At 36.6% G+C, this 13,615-nt stretch overlaps 2 protein-coding genes across 7 annotated transcripts in view; one reads left to right on the top strand and one right to left on the bottom strand.

Annotated features, from left to right (window-relative positions):
• The window catches only part of SNCA (synuclein alpha), a 121,126-nt gene that overhangs the window by 32,952 nt on the left and 74,559 nt on the right, over window positions 1–13,615 (top strand). The gene's annotated exons all lie outside the window — the stretch shown is intronic.
• Window positions 1–13,615, bottom strand: part of MMRN1 (multimerin 1) — a 163,954-nt gene that overhangs the window by 146,416 nt on the left and 3,923 nt on the right. The gene's annotated exons all lie outside the window — the stretch shown is intronic.

Below are 13,615 nucleotides of genomic sequence, written 5' to 3'. Positions count from 1 at the left end.
TTTGTGATGTGGAGCATTCATCTCTAAATATTGATCAAGATTCAAGAGGAAGGCTTTGTAATATCTTTTATCTGTAGGCTCTGCTCATCTATCTAGAAAATTCTAATCTCGGGAGTATTTTTGGTTGTGACAGATCTTCTTAACAATAAATGAAGACTCCCATTCTAAACAGCAGATAAAATCTGCCTCCTGTAATGTTTGATCTGGTTGAAACCACTTTAGTTTAAGAATTCCTCCTCTGTAGGAATCAACTGATAACGCACAGCAAAATTATGTGTAATGGCCACTAGCTTCACATTCCTGCAAATTGTGCATGTATTTGCTCTTTCTTAGTCTAAGACATCTCTCTCAGATCTTAATGCCGGTGAAAATTGTGTGAGTAAGATGGCTTGAGGGCCACAGCTCTTTACTTCCTGTTCTCGACATCTTCTAACTGATCGAGTAAAATTTGAAGAGCCCTCAAACAGGCCAGCGTGGCCCTAGTTCTTTTGCCTCTCAAAGGAAGAAGTAATGGCAACTACAGTGATGGTGATCATTCTCTTGTTTTCATGCCCAAATTTGCATATTTGCTTGGAATTAATACTTTCCACTACACTAAAAATATTGAAAATTGGTCATATGAATCGGCATGCCAAATTTTGTTTGATTTATTCATTGTGTTGTATGGAATTATTTCAGCCCCAAATTCTCATTTAGTTGTTCTTTACCCAAACTTGTGACTGACCCCAAATCACCTAAATATACATAGAGATGGCTTTTACTAAGATGCATGTTAATTCTTATTTTAAAGCTAATTTTTAAAATTTGGTAAAATATGCTTTTGAAAAATTTTACTCATGTAGTGTTTTTATAAACTTTCCCCATTTTTCCTTTAATTTATATGTCTGTATTCTTCATTGTTCAAATTGATTTTCAGTCTGCTTTTAATGTTAGTTCTTAAGAACTTCTCTAATTTCTAAATATCCTTTCTTAATTTGCTTTCTATGTGTTCCTTTTCACATTATGGAAGAAGATTTATTAGTTATTTTAGAATTATATTTGTTTAGAATTATACTTTAGGGAATGTGTTGTAAAATATTTTAAGTGTAATCACCAGTTAACACAGTATTGGAGATTTTCCTGTTAGAGATACATGGTTTTCTGTATATCGCACTGGGAGAGAAGTTGACATGATACTGTTAATAACGTACTTGGTAGATATGATAGTAACTTTTCTTTAATGCATTGCTTCTGAGAATACCATTGTTTTGCTTCTTGCAGGCACATTTCACATAAGTTGATAGAGTCAGTACATATTATTTCAGGTACTTATTTCAGGACCTGTTATTGCATAGGTATTAAAACTTGTCATCTTTTATTTGCCCAGTTCAGATCCTTTATGTGATCAAAGTTAGATACACAGTTAGATTTTAAATTGTCATTCTTTTTAAACATTGCATTTTGAACGAAGGTTGAAGGTGATCCACTAGATAGCAACCAGTAATGATTCTTCTAACAGTGACACTATTTAAAAAGCAACCATAAAGGCAAATACGGAACATAAGTGAGCCCACAAAAATTATATGAAGTCCTAATTACATCACTACCTCCTTTCACATCTAACATTCAACGAATATTTCATAAATTTATGGACAGTGTCATAGTCTGTGATAAATTCTAGGATATATGAATTGATAAGAAAAGTTCTTAGATCATAAGGGGAAAAGGAACATAGCATTTCTGTATAACAGTTACTCTGACAAATCTCAGTAAAGCTAAAGGAATAGTTTTCCCAGCGCTATTTTAGACTAGACACTTAGTTCAATGTCTTTTTCTCCTTATCAGACTGGAATCATTCCAAGCCTCTTAACCTCTGGGCAACCATGAAAATCAGACAGAGAAGATACTAAATCTGCCACAAATGTGATATTCTATTCAGTCTCGCTTGGTACTGAAGGTCACAAATACAATGAGGTTGTTGTGTGTCTGATTTTTTTTTTCTGTTTTCTTTTTGGTTAATAGAAGAGAAAAATAAAACAGGAATATGAGCACTGGGCCAATGTCTAAAACTGATTCTTGAGTAAATAGGAATCCTACCCTCACTGAGCTCCACGTATTTAAAGAGACCCACACTTTCCCACCATCAATGAGCTGTGGAGTAATCTGTTGTATGTGATATATTTTGAATTATAGAAATTTGAGTTCTAGAAATGGCCCCTGCAATTAAGGATGTATAATATACCCTTCTCCAACTTTCCATGAAAAATAGAACTACACTGAATTCATTAGCTGTGTGACCATGAACAAATTGCTTCATTATTCATTTATATCATCTCTATGAAAAGAGAATTAAAAAATTCAAATCTCAGAGGTGTGATGGAGATTACGTGGGACAAATGTGTACCCAGAGCCTGGTACAAAGAGCTTAATATGTATAGTCCTTTCCTGTTCTTTCTTAGTACTTCAAAGGACATTAGTTGCATCACACCTACAACACTGATCAAATTGTACTATGGATAGTGGGTGCTTCCCTGCCAAATTCTGAACTCTTTGGAGTAAGGCCGTCACCGATATGACCCTATATTACATAGTGCTTTATGATTTTCAAGTTGTTGGCATAGTGTCAGATACACAGCACAGTTCAATGCTTGTTGCCGTTGTTATAACAGCCTCACAGTAAAATGGGTAGAAAAAATATATATATATACATTCCATTTTACAAATGCATTTTCAAGGCATAAAGAAATCGAGTGAATTAAGATTACATGACTAAATGAGGAAAAACTGAGGGTTGCTAGATGGGCGGGGGGAGTGGGGGGTGGGGGGGAGGGTGAGGGGATTGGAGGGCAGTCGGTGACCACAGGATGGCCACGGGGTTTGAAAATTAATCTGGGGAACGTAATTTGGTGGTTACCAGAGCGTAAGGGGGTTGGGGGGTGGGGGATGAGGGTGAGGGGGATCAAATGTACGGTGATGGAAGGGGAGCTGACTCTGGGTGGTGAACACACAGTGTGATTTATGGATGATGTGATACAGAATTGCACAACTGAAATCTATGTAATTCTACTAACAATTGTCACCCCAATAAATTAAAAAATAAATAAAAAAAAAAAAAAAAAAAAGATTACATGACTAGTGAGTGGCTCAGATGGAACAAACTGAAATCCACTGATTCTAAGCTCAGTGCTTGCTTTACAACATCATAGAGACTATTACATGTTCCAGACAGTTTGAAATGTTGTATCATATGATTCTCATGTTTGTATGAATCAGAAAAAGTATCTTGCTATTCAAAATAACAATTAACAGGTACTAACAGTCATCAGTGGTTAAATCTTTACCAAATGAAACATTGATATCAATGCAAGAATGGACTATGAAAGATTTATGTGCATGTCACAAATCAACTTTTTTCAACTACTCATTAAACAGTTTGTTAGAAAATTCTTCATACCTTTTCTAATTTCAATACATTTCTGTATCACTTCAACAGAAAAGCAGAATCTTTGGTTCTCTGCTCTTTCTTTGCCCATTTGCCTGGCCATAAAATAGCTATCAAACCATAAAGCCCACTACACACTGTTAGAAGGACTAAAATCCAAGACCCGGACAGCACCTAACACTGGCCAAGATGTGGAGCAATAGGAACTCTCATTCGTTGCTCGTGGGAATGCAAATGGTACAGGCACTTTGGCAGCTTCTTACAAAACTCAACATATTTTTACCATATGATCCAGCAATCTTATTCCTTGATATTTACCCACAGGAGCTGAAAGTTTACATCCACACAAAACCTGCACATGAATGTTTATTGAAACTTCATACACAATTGCCCAAACTTGGGAGAAACCAAGATGCCCTTAAATAGGCAAATGGATAAATAAACTGTGGTACATCGAGACAATAGAAAATACTTTGGTAATAAAAAGAAATGAGCCATCAAGCCACAAAACACATGGAGGAAACTTAAATGCATATTTCTAAGTGAAAAGGCTGCATACTATATGACGTTCTGGAAAAGACAAAACTATGATAACAGTAAAAAGACTAGTGATTGCAAGAGGTTTGGGGAAAGGACAGAGGAATGAAGGGAACACAGAGCATATTTAAGGCTGTGAAACTAGTCTTTATGATACAGTCATGGTGGACACATGACATACATTTATTGGAATTCATACGACTATACAACACAAACAGTGAACTCTAAGGTAAACTATAGCAGATCAATATTGGTTCAATTTTACAAATGTACCACTCATGAAAGATGTTAATAACATCTTGAGGAAATTGTAGAGGGCATTGTATATGGGAACTCTCCATATTTTCTGTAAACCTAAAAATTCTCTAAAAAATAAAGTCCATTTAAAACATTGTAAAGTCCAGATTAGATACAGTACCAGTATGGTGGGAACCTTATTTCTCATTATTTCACCTATCCTGCATATATAGTTGTGCTTCACTTCAATAAGACTTAATATGCAAATATGAGAATTTAATATTTATGGGGGAATTATTTCAATTTCAAAATAATCTTTAATTAATGGGCTGCTTCTAAAGTAAGCCAGAATGGAGCAGTCAATGTTCATTTAATCAACAGAAGATTGATGTACATAAAATATGCCAGGAATGAAATGAGAACCTGGGAGAACCATGTTACACTAATAGTTCTCATGTAGCATGTGTGTGTGTGTGTGTGTGTGTGTGTGTGTGTGTGTGTGTGTGTGTGTTTTCTTCTTTCTTCAAATTTTATTTAACCACACATTCAACTAACACTTGTTATGGGTCTACGACATGGCCGTCGCTAGACACTAATACTCTTTGTCTTCATGGTGATTTAATATACAAATATCATTTTCACCTACAGTCTTGCTTGTTTTTCTTCACTTCAGATTATAAATTCTCCTTGGGATGAAAACTGTATCTTAACCACCTTGTAGCCTCCACAGAATCTAGCATGTTGTCTTCAAAAACAATAGGCCCCAAGAATTTGTTGATTCAGTGAGTGACTGCATAATTAAATTAATGAACAGAATCTATTTATATGTAGTTCCCTGCTTATTTATAAGGTGCAACTATGACATAGTGAAAGTCTCATTTCTTTATAATCCCAATACTTCTCCCATGAGACACTGCTATTTTACAGCTCCACTGACTTGCCACTCTTTGTTATAAATTTATATCCTCATTTTACATGAAAGTAATATGGGCAAAAAATGTTTTTAATCATCTTTTTATCGATAGCTAGCTTTCATCTATCAAATCACAGTATAAAAAGCAATATGGATGTCAATCAGTGATTATTATAAGGCTGTGTGCACAAAACATTGCAATGATTGGGGCTGATATGGAGAAAACTATTTGGTATTTTGCTTTTCTGTAAATATTTTGATACTTAGTTACCCTGTATCAATTATAATTCCTGCAGGAAACAGATGGTGCTCACAAATTAGGTAATTTCCAGAGACTTTTTTATAAAGTGAGTAATTATGAAGGTTTGGATAGAGTTAGGAAAAGCAGAAGTAGCATAGTACTTCAGGATAGTAATAGTGGGCACTATTACAACCTCTAGGCTGAATTGAGTAGGGACAGATTCTTAGGGCAGGGTGTTGGAGGTGAGGGGAAGAGAAAACGAGACTATAAGTGAAAAAGCAAGGGCTGTGTGAAGATGGCTACTTGACAGGATCTGTGATCTTTGGAGTAATAGCCTGCCTGCGCTTACCTGGCTTGGAGTGAATAACTTGGGGTGGGGGCTGTGGGGGAGTGACCTGATCTTACTTTCCTACCTCCCTATTTTACCCTTCTGGTGCTCCCATTAGCCAAACACACATGGATATGGAAACTGAAAGGCAGAGGAGTACATTGATATAGCCCATTGGTTCTCAAACAGGAGCGATTTTGATCCCAGGGAACATTTCTGGCAATCACAACTCTAGGGGAGGAGAAGGAGTGCTACTGGCATCTAGTGGATAGGAGCAAGGGATTCTGCTAAATATCCTACAAAGCACAGGACACCCTCCCATGACATCCTCCTTCCATGACATCTGGTTCAGAATGTTGCTAGTGCCAAGGTTGAGAAACCCTGATATAGTCCATACAAGTTATCTTCCCAGGGCACAGAGCAAGAGAGTAGAGTAGAGAGATTTTCTGAAGGGGCAAAAGGAAAGAAACCAGCACACTCCACAAATAAACCAATGAAATAGCAGACGTGAGAAGAAATAGCACTGAAAAAAACAGATTGTCTCAAAAAATATATCTGGTAGTGTTTTATGGAATGTATTAAAATTCAACATGCAGAGCATATTATTTAGCAGGCCAAGTTTGTTTTCAGAGAAATCCTTATGATATTTATTCAAGGATTTATTAATAAAGGACAGACTACTCAGATGATAGTCAGTCATGTTATACAAAACATGGACAATATAATAGAATAAAGGATTTCATGACTACAGGCAATCCTCTATTGCTTTCATTTCTGTACTGTTAAAGGCTATCGTGTACATAGTAACATAGCTATGTAAGATAGTAAACTTGATATTCAGCTTTCTATGTTTGCACACACCAATATGCATGGCCTTTCTATCTAGTTGATATTTGATTCTTTTATTCATCTCTAGTTTATTCCCAAGAACATTCGCTACGAAAATTGTTTCTCACAGTTTTACAATTTAAGCCTTTAATCCGCTGTATAGATTCCTGACTCATTCTCTGAGGCTTGCCTTTTTTCCCTCAGCGTTATCATATATTCTCATGGTTATTTATCCCTTTGTACATTTCTAGTGGGATCTCTTTCCTAATATATACTCTCATATGTCTCTTTGTCCACTGCACATTTTCACTAAGATATCACACTGTCACTTTGATTTGAACAGGTCTAAAGTTGAACTTAATCTTTCCCTCAAACGTATCAGTTATCAGGAGCCCCTCCATATCAAGTATCACCATTGACACCAGAATTTTCCCACAATATAAACCTTTGTGACCCACCATATGACCCACAATATAAACCTATGGTGTATTCATAATTCCCTCATTCCCATGTTTAGCCATAACATAATTCTAGGATGTTATTTTTCCATTTTCCCTTCCCTCCTCTCTCCCATCTCGTTTGGAAGGAACTCTCATCAGCTCATGCCTACATTGGTGCAACAGGCGGTCAGCTCATCTATGTGTGGCTTACCTTTTCTTTTCCTCCCAGTAAACTTAACTACCACAAGTACCACTTCCCACAGCATTTCCCATTCAAACATATTTAAGAGGCTCCTCATTCATTAGAAGCCAAAGTTCATGTCATTAAATTGAAATTTTAGTGTTTACATTTTTTTCAATAATATATCTTTTGTCATTTGTTTATTCATACATTTAAGAATTGGCTAACCTTTCAATACCAAGGACATTCCATATCCATCATATTAAGTTTCTAAAACTGGCTCATCTATTGTCATCAGAACAAATTGGGCTTTTCCTACCTTTGTGTATGTGCACATATTTCGTGCCTAAAACCCTGTCTTCTATCTCAGCCATCTAAGACACACACTTTTGCTCAAGATTACAAAATCCCTACCTTATAGCACCTATTGCCTATACTACTCCTGTTGAACTTGTCAGAGATGGCTGCTCCTGTTAATTATCTTTCCACTACAAAATCTTTTTCTACAATTTCATTGTAATTCCCTTAGTATTGGACTTGATACTTTTCCTCTTGGTTTTCCTAGTAGCTAGTACAATTTTTTGCATATGATAGGTATTCAATAAATGTTTCCTGTCGATCTCTATACCTGTATTGCCCCATTATGGTATGCACAAGATTCATGTTACTATAAGCACTTGAAATGTAGCTAGCCTGAATTGGTAAAATAAGGTCAGGAGAGTCTCGGGCTGCAGTGCTGCTTTGAGGAAGTCTTGGCTTCCAACAGGAAGTTCTGATACAAAGATTGCTTGTTGAGGAGTCATGCACCAAGCAGAAATGTCCAGGCCCGAGTTACACTGCTGTTCTCAGTCACTTGCTGGAAGCTGGCCTTGCTCATATCCTGCAGTGGATCCTATAGCTGCAGCGGCAGGAAACTGACAGCACCTCTTGCAGCTAATTGGCTTTTGAATAGAGATCCAAGAGATGTACCTTCATGGTTACCATGCTGGGTCAGAGCAGAGGTTGGGGGGAGGCACAAAGAACATTTTGGGGAGGTAATGAAAATATATAATTTCTTGATTATAGTGAGGAATAAATGGGCTTCCTAATGCATCAAAACTCTAGAAATATTCATTAAAATGAGTGCACATTATTCTAGGCAAATTATACCTCCTCATAGTTGACTTTGTAAAAACCTACAGGTTTTTCTCAATATATGAGAACAAACTTAGGACCACCTCCCCTCCAAAAGTTAATTGCCTTGTGATCAGTAAAGCAGAAGATACCTTGTGGAAGATGAAACCTGTGACATTTAGCAAGGGAGGGGAAGATAGGCATTGTCCTAAGTGAACAAACTTCAAAAATGGTACAGAAAAGTGCTCTTCATAACATAAATTTTAATAGAGCATAAAAATTTGGATCTACAAAGGGGTTAGACTATTTGTCCAGGGGAATAAAACACTGAAGATCTTTTAAGGGGGCCAGAGAAATAAAATATGAAGGATCTCTTTGCTTGATGAGATATTTAACTTTCAGAACATGTGGAATGAAGCTGTTGGCTATACAGGAGGGATTTTCCGTCCTTGTCATATAACAAATTGGCCTTCTAAACCCTAAAATTGTTCCTCCTCCTGTAATGTTTTTTTCAATCATCTTCAGCTCTTCCTCTGGCTCACCCACCTCCCTCACTTATAGTCAATCACCAGATTCTGCGATTTCACTTACTATACTCCATATTTCTGGAATTTATCTCTGAATTTCAGAATCTCCTAGGTGGACAACTGCAGTTATCCCCAACTAATATCTTTTGTTTCCTCTCCCTGACGCCATCCGAATCCATGTCTCATAATTGTCAGAGCTGCCTCCTGCTTAACACCCATTTGGCAGCTCTCCTTGAATTTCAGGACACTCCAAGGTATGGACCTGGCTGTACAAGCCCCTCTGTATGCCGGCTCAGGCTCGCTCCCACCTCATCTCTTGCCTCTGTTGCCCCATATTTTGGACTCTGGTTAGTTGGTGCTCTCTTAGCATATATTTTCATGACTATTATGGTGTTTGATGCATAGGAACTTTGTTTAATAATTTATTTCCAAAATTTGACATTGAACTTCCTGAAGGCAAGGATTGTGTCCTTCTCATTTTTAAAAACTCCTCAGCATTTTACAAAGTCCTTGAACACAGAAGAGCCCAAAATGAAATAAAGCAGTTGTTGTTTGGTGGGTTACTTCTCTTTTTCTTTATATATATTTTTAATAAAAAGTAAAAGTTATAATCTTTTTATTACATAAAATAAATAGTGCTGAGTTTGACATACATTTTAGAAAAACTGGAGATATTACTTCCTAAATTTATTTTCCTATCATCTTCCTAAATATTTTTCCATAAGGTGCAAGATAATGGAAAAAAATTAAGACTTTCATTATCCTCCCATGAAATGATGTTATAACAAATAAGGCTCAGGATCTATTTAAATTCTCTCTACCTTTAATAGGGGCAAATCTCAATCTAGATTTTTCTGTTCTAAATATAAATTAGTTTCCTTGGAATACCACAGAAAGACTTCCAAATTGGACTTCCCACCCTCCCCAGGGGGTGTTTTTGTGTTTGTTTCTGTTTTTCTTTTTTTGGAATATCGAAGAAGATGACAATATTTTTCAGTCTATTTCTGTATATATATTTGAAGCAATTCTAGGTGTCAGTCCTCCACCCAAAGAGAATAAAATTTACTGTCACCTGTAAGCAATGGTGGCTACTTCCTGTGAAGTGAACAGCTGTTTTTTTATCTCTGTCTGAAGATCAGTTAGCTCAGGGTTCTTTCTAGCACCCGGACATAGAAGGACTCTTATGCCCATTGCATGACTCGGTAATATTTCTAGTTATAATACTCTAGTGCGGTGGTAATTGAAGTAGTTCCATGGGATCATGTATTATGGACTTTTTAACAGTTGTTAAATCCATCCTTTATAGGTCAGGGAATCCCCAAATAATAATCATGTGGTGAATGAGTTCTAGATTATTATCTGACAAGAACTAAAATAGCTCTATGTTTATTATGTGGGACACAAACGAAGGAAAAGTAAATTAAAGTACTCTGGAACTTTTATTTCTTTTGTCACAAGGTCTTCTCATAGGCAATATTGTCCCTACTCTTCATTTTAAGTAAATATATATATATATATACATATATAATATATATACATATATGTATATATATATTTTGTATAGACATATATATGTACATATATATATGTATATACAAAATATGGATCTACAGAGGATACAGATATTGAAGTTAAAGATGATTATTTCTCCCTCACTCTCCAAAACATCCAGACTACTGATTTGGCTTTGCACCTGGCCTGTAATAAGAACTTTCTATGTGCTGTCTCTCACTATAGCATATTCCTACTACATCAACATACTGCACTGTATTAATCACACACTATAACCTCTAGGAAAGAACCTGTCCTACAGTTCTTAATCTGAGACTTGGGAACATCTGTTAGATCAATTAATAGTCTTCAGATCCTTGGCGGGTCATTGGACATTTATGTAAAATGCTCTGAATAGGTAGGGATGTGCAATTTGGGGGGAAGTGTTCATGGCTTTCATCAGGTTCTAATAGGGTTAACTAAGACACAACAATTAAGAAATTTTACAGTAGGGAGACTACAAGGCTTCTTCCATCCCAAACACCAACTTAACCATAATTCTACATCCCATATCCCCAACTGAATCCTTCAGAACACAACAGCACAGCCCTCACAACAGTGGGTACAGCCCGAAGTGTTCGGATAAAAGGCTCCAAAGCTTCTCTTCCTATACACAACTTAGTTCAACAAACATTTCTTCAGCTCTTACTATAAACCAGTCACTATTCTAGGTACTAGAGATACAGAGGGGAAACAAGAAGATTCTGCTTTTATGGAATAAGTAATAAATGAGTAAAGAAATAAACAAGTTAATTTGGATTGCTGTAGGTGCTACCAAGAAAATACAACAAAGTACATTTTTATTAATAACAATAATAACATAATTTGTTCAAACTATGTTTCAGGCACTATGCTACTAGGTATTCACAAATACAACTTCAGTTAATCCTCAAAATATCTTGGTTGTTAACACCCCCAATCCACAAATGTGAAAATTGAGGCTTAAAATGTCTAGCTTCACAGAGATAAAATAATTATTAAGTAGCAGAGTTATTAAGTAGCATTTATTGATTAATCCATGTTGACTGAGTGCCTGTTATCTGTCAGGCATTGTTCTAAGACACTAGGATATAGCTACGAACAGAACAAATAAAAATGCCCACTCTCAAGGAATTAACATTCTCACAGAGGTTAGGCAAACAATCATCAAATAAAAAAGTATAATATATAGGTTTCTGGGTCATGATAAGAGCTATTAATAGCCTTACACTAGAAAAGGCAAGAAGACAGATTCTTCCCTACAGCCTCCAGAAATAAACAGTCTTTCTGATGCCTTGATTTTAACCCAGAGAAAATCCTGTTGGACTTCTAACCTACAGAATGCTAATCTGATAAACTCATGTGCTTTTAAGCCACTAAATTTGTGGTAATTCATTATAGCAGCAATTGAATAATACTATATCAAAATATTTATATCGTAAAACAATAAAACGTAAATGTGACAAGTAATCCAAATTGCAAATGCTAAAGAAGACAATGGATTTAAAGCATTAATGACAATATTTGACATAAAGTAATGCATGCTGTAATATTATCATCATTATCAAATTTTAGGTCTATAATTAGTGGCATACATGTAAAGAGATATATGATTTCCTTGCTGAAGTAGAGGTTAAATAGAGAGTATACTGGTAGATGACAGCTATCAAATAAGGAAAAACTGAATGTTTTATTGAGTTAAATCTAACTTAAAAGGCAATAAGAGATCCATGATAGGGTTGTAAAAGGAAAATACAAGCTAAAGGATAGATTAGATTCTGACTACTGTGTTAAGAATAAAGAGATGATAGAAACATCAAGAGACTAGAATGACACACTTTATATGCTAGTGACAGTCATGACCAGTGAATTAATTATGAATAATGAACCATAGCAGAAGTAAACGAAAGAGACTGTGTTAATATGGGAGCATGTGCCCAGAATGCTCAGAAGTTGGGCTATTGTGAAGGAATTTGGTACCTATTGCATCACTAGGTTTTACCAAGGAGAAATTGAACGGAATGGGCCTCGTAATCCAGTTCTCCCACTAGTTTAGGCTTAGATAAATCACTGACGCTTCCATTTGTAAATATGAGGGTATGTGTTTCAGGATCTCGAAGGTTCTTCCCAACTGTAAAATTGTATAAATCTCTATTGTCTCCAAAGTGGACATTTACTTTTATATGACAAATATTCTAAACCTATGGGATATCAGGAACACTCATTTAAAAAACAAAATATGAAAAATAAGCATTCTTGGGCCCGCCTGGTGGCTCAGGCAGTTGGAGCTTCCTGCTCCTAACTCCAAAGGCTGCTGCTTCAATTCTCACATGGGCCAGTGGGCTCTCAACCACAAGGTTGCCAGTTCGATTCCTCGAGTCCCGCAAGGTATGGTGGGCAGCGCCCCCTGCAACTAAGATTGAACACGGCACCTTGAGCTGAGCTGCCTCTGAGATCCCGGATGGCTCAGTTGGTTGGAGTGCGTCCTCTCAACCACAAGGTTGCAAGTTCGACTCCCACAAGGGATGGTGGGCTGCGCCCCCTGCAACTAGCAACAGCAACTGGGCCTGGAGCTGAGCTGCGCCCTCCACAACTATGACTGAAAGGACAACAACTTGAAGCTGAACGGCACCCTCCACAACTAAGATTGAAAGGACAACAACTTGACTTTGAAAAAAGTCCTGGAAGTACACACTGTTCCCCAATAAAGTCCTATTCCCCTTCCCCAATAAAATCTTGAAAAAATAAAAATAAGCATTCTAGAAGTAAACATCGAAAATGTTTAGATTGCTTTGACTATTTCTCTTCGAAAGTGTCCATAATACTAATCATCCAGAGGAGAGAAAATGTGATCGTATTAGTACAAGTTGGAAGTATTTGATTTCCTGAAGTTGGAGAGCCCCTTTTGTTTCTGAGTACTTTTCATTTTTCTAAATGAAGTAATTTGGAAGGGTCAGTACCCAAGTTTGAGGGTGGCTAGGTCAAAAATTACTTGTCTGCAGGACATTTTTACCTATAGGAACCACAGCCATACAGCATAAAAACAGTCATTCAGTAGGAGGTATATTTACAAAAAACTGGAAACTTCTAATCAGCATGATTTTGAGGCGACAGTGTATCATTAACTTTGAAGTGGTTGGGGTTAAAAACACTTCAGATGGCTAAGTGGTGATGATGGGGGAGGGTGGCAAGAGGAAGGGATTTGTATTGTGTTTTCTCCGTGGACAGAGAACACATTCTTCATTTTTGTCACACTACTAAATCACAGCTGTGTACAATTTATTAATGTATTCTTCTGAGACAAACAAAAAGCCACCAG

Source organism: Rhinolophus ferrumequinum, chromosome 5 (assembly GCF_004115265.2).
Source record: "Rhinolophus ferrumequinum isolate MPI-CBG mRhiFer1 chromosome 5, mRhiFer1_v1.p, whole genome shotgun sequence".
In the NCBI taxonomy this organism is placed as follows: Eukaryota; Metazoa; Chordata; class Mammalia; order Chiroptera; family Rhinolophidae; genus Rhinolophus; species Rhinolophus ferrumequinum.
Note: the sequence above shows the minus strand (reverse complement) of the source record. Positions and strands in the feature narration are given on the sequence as shown.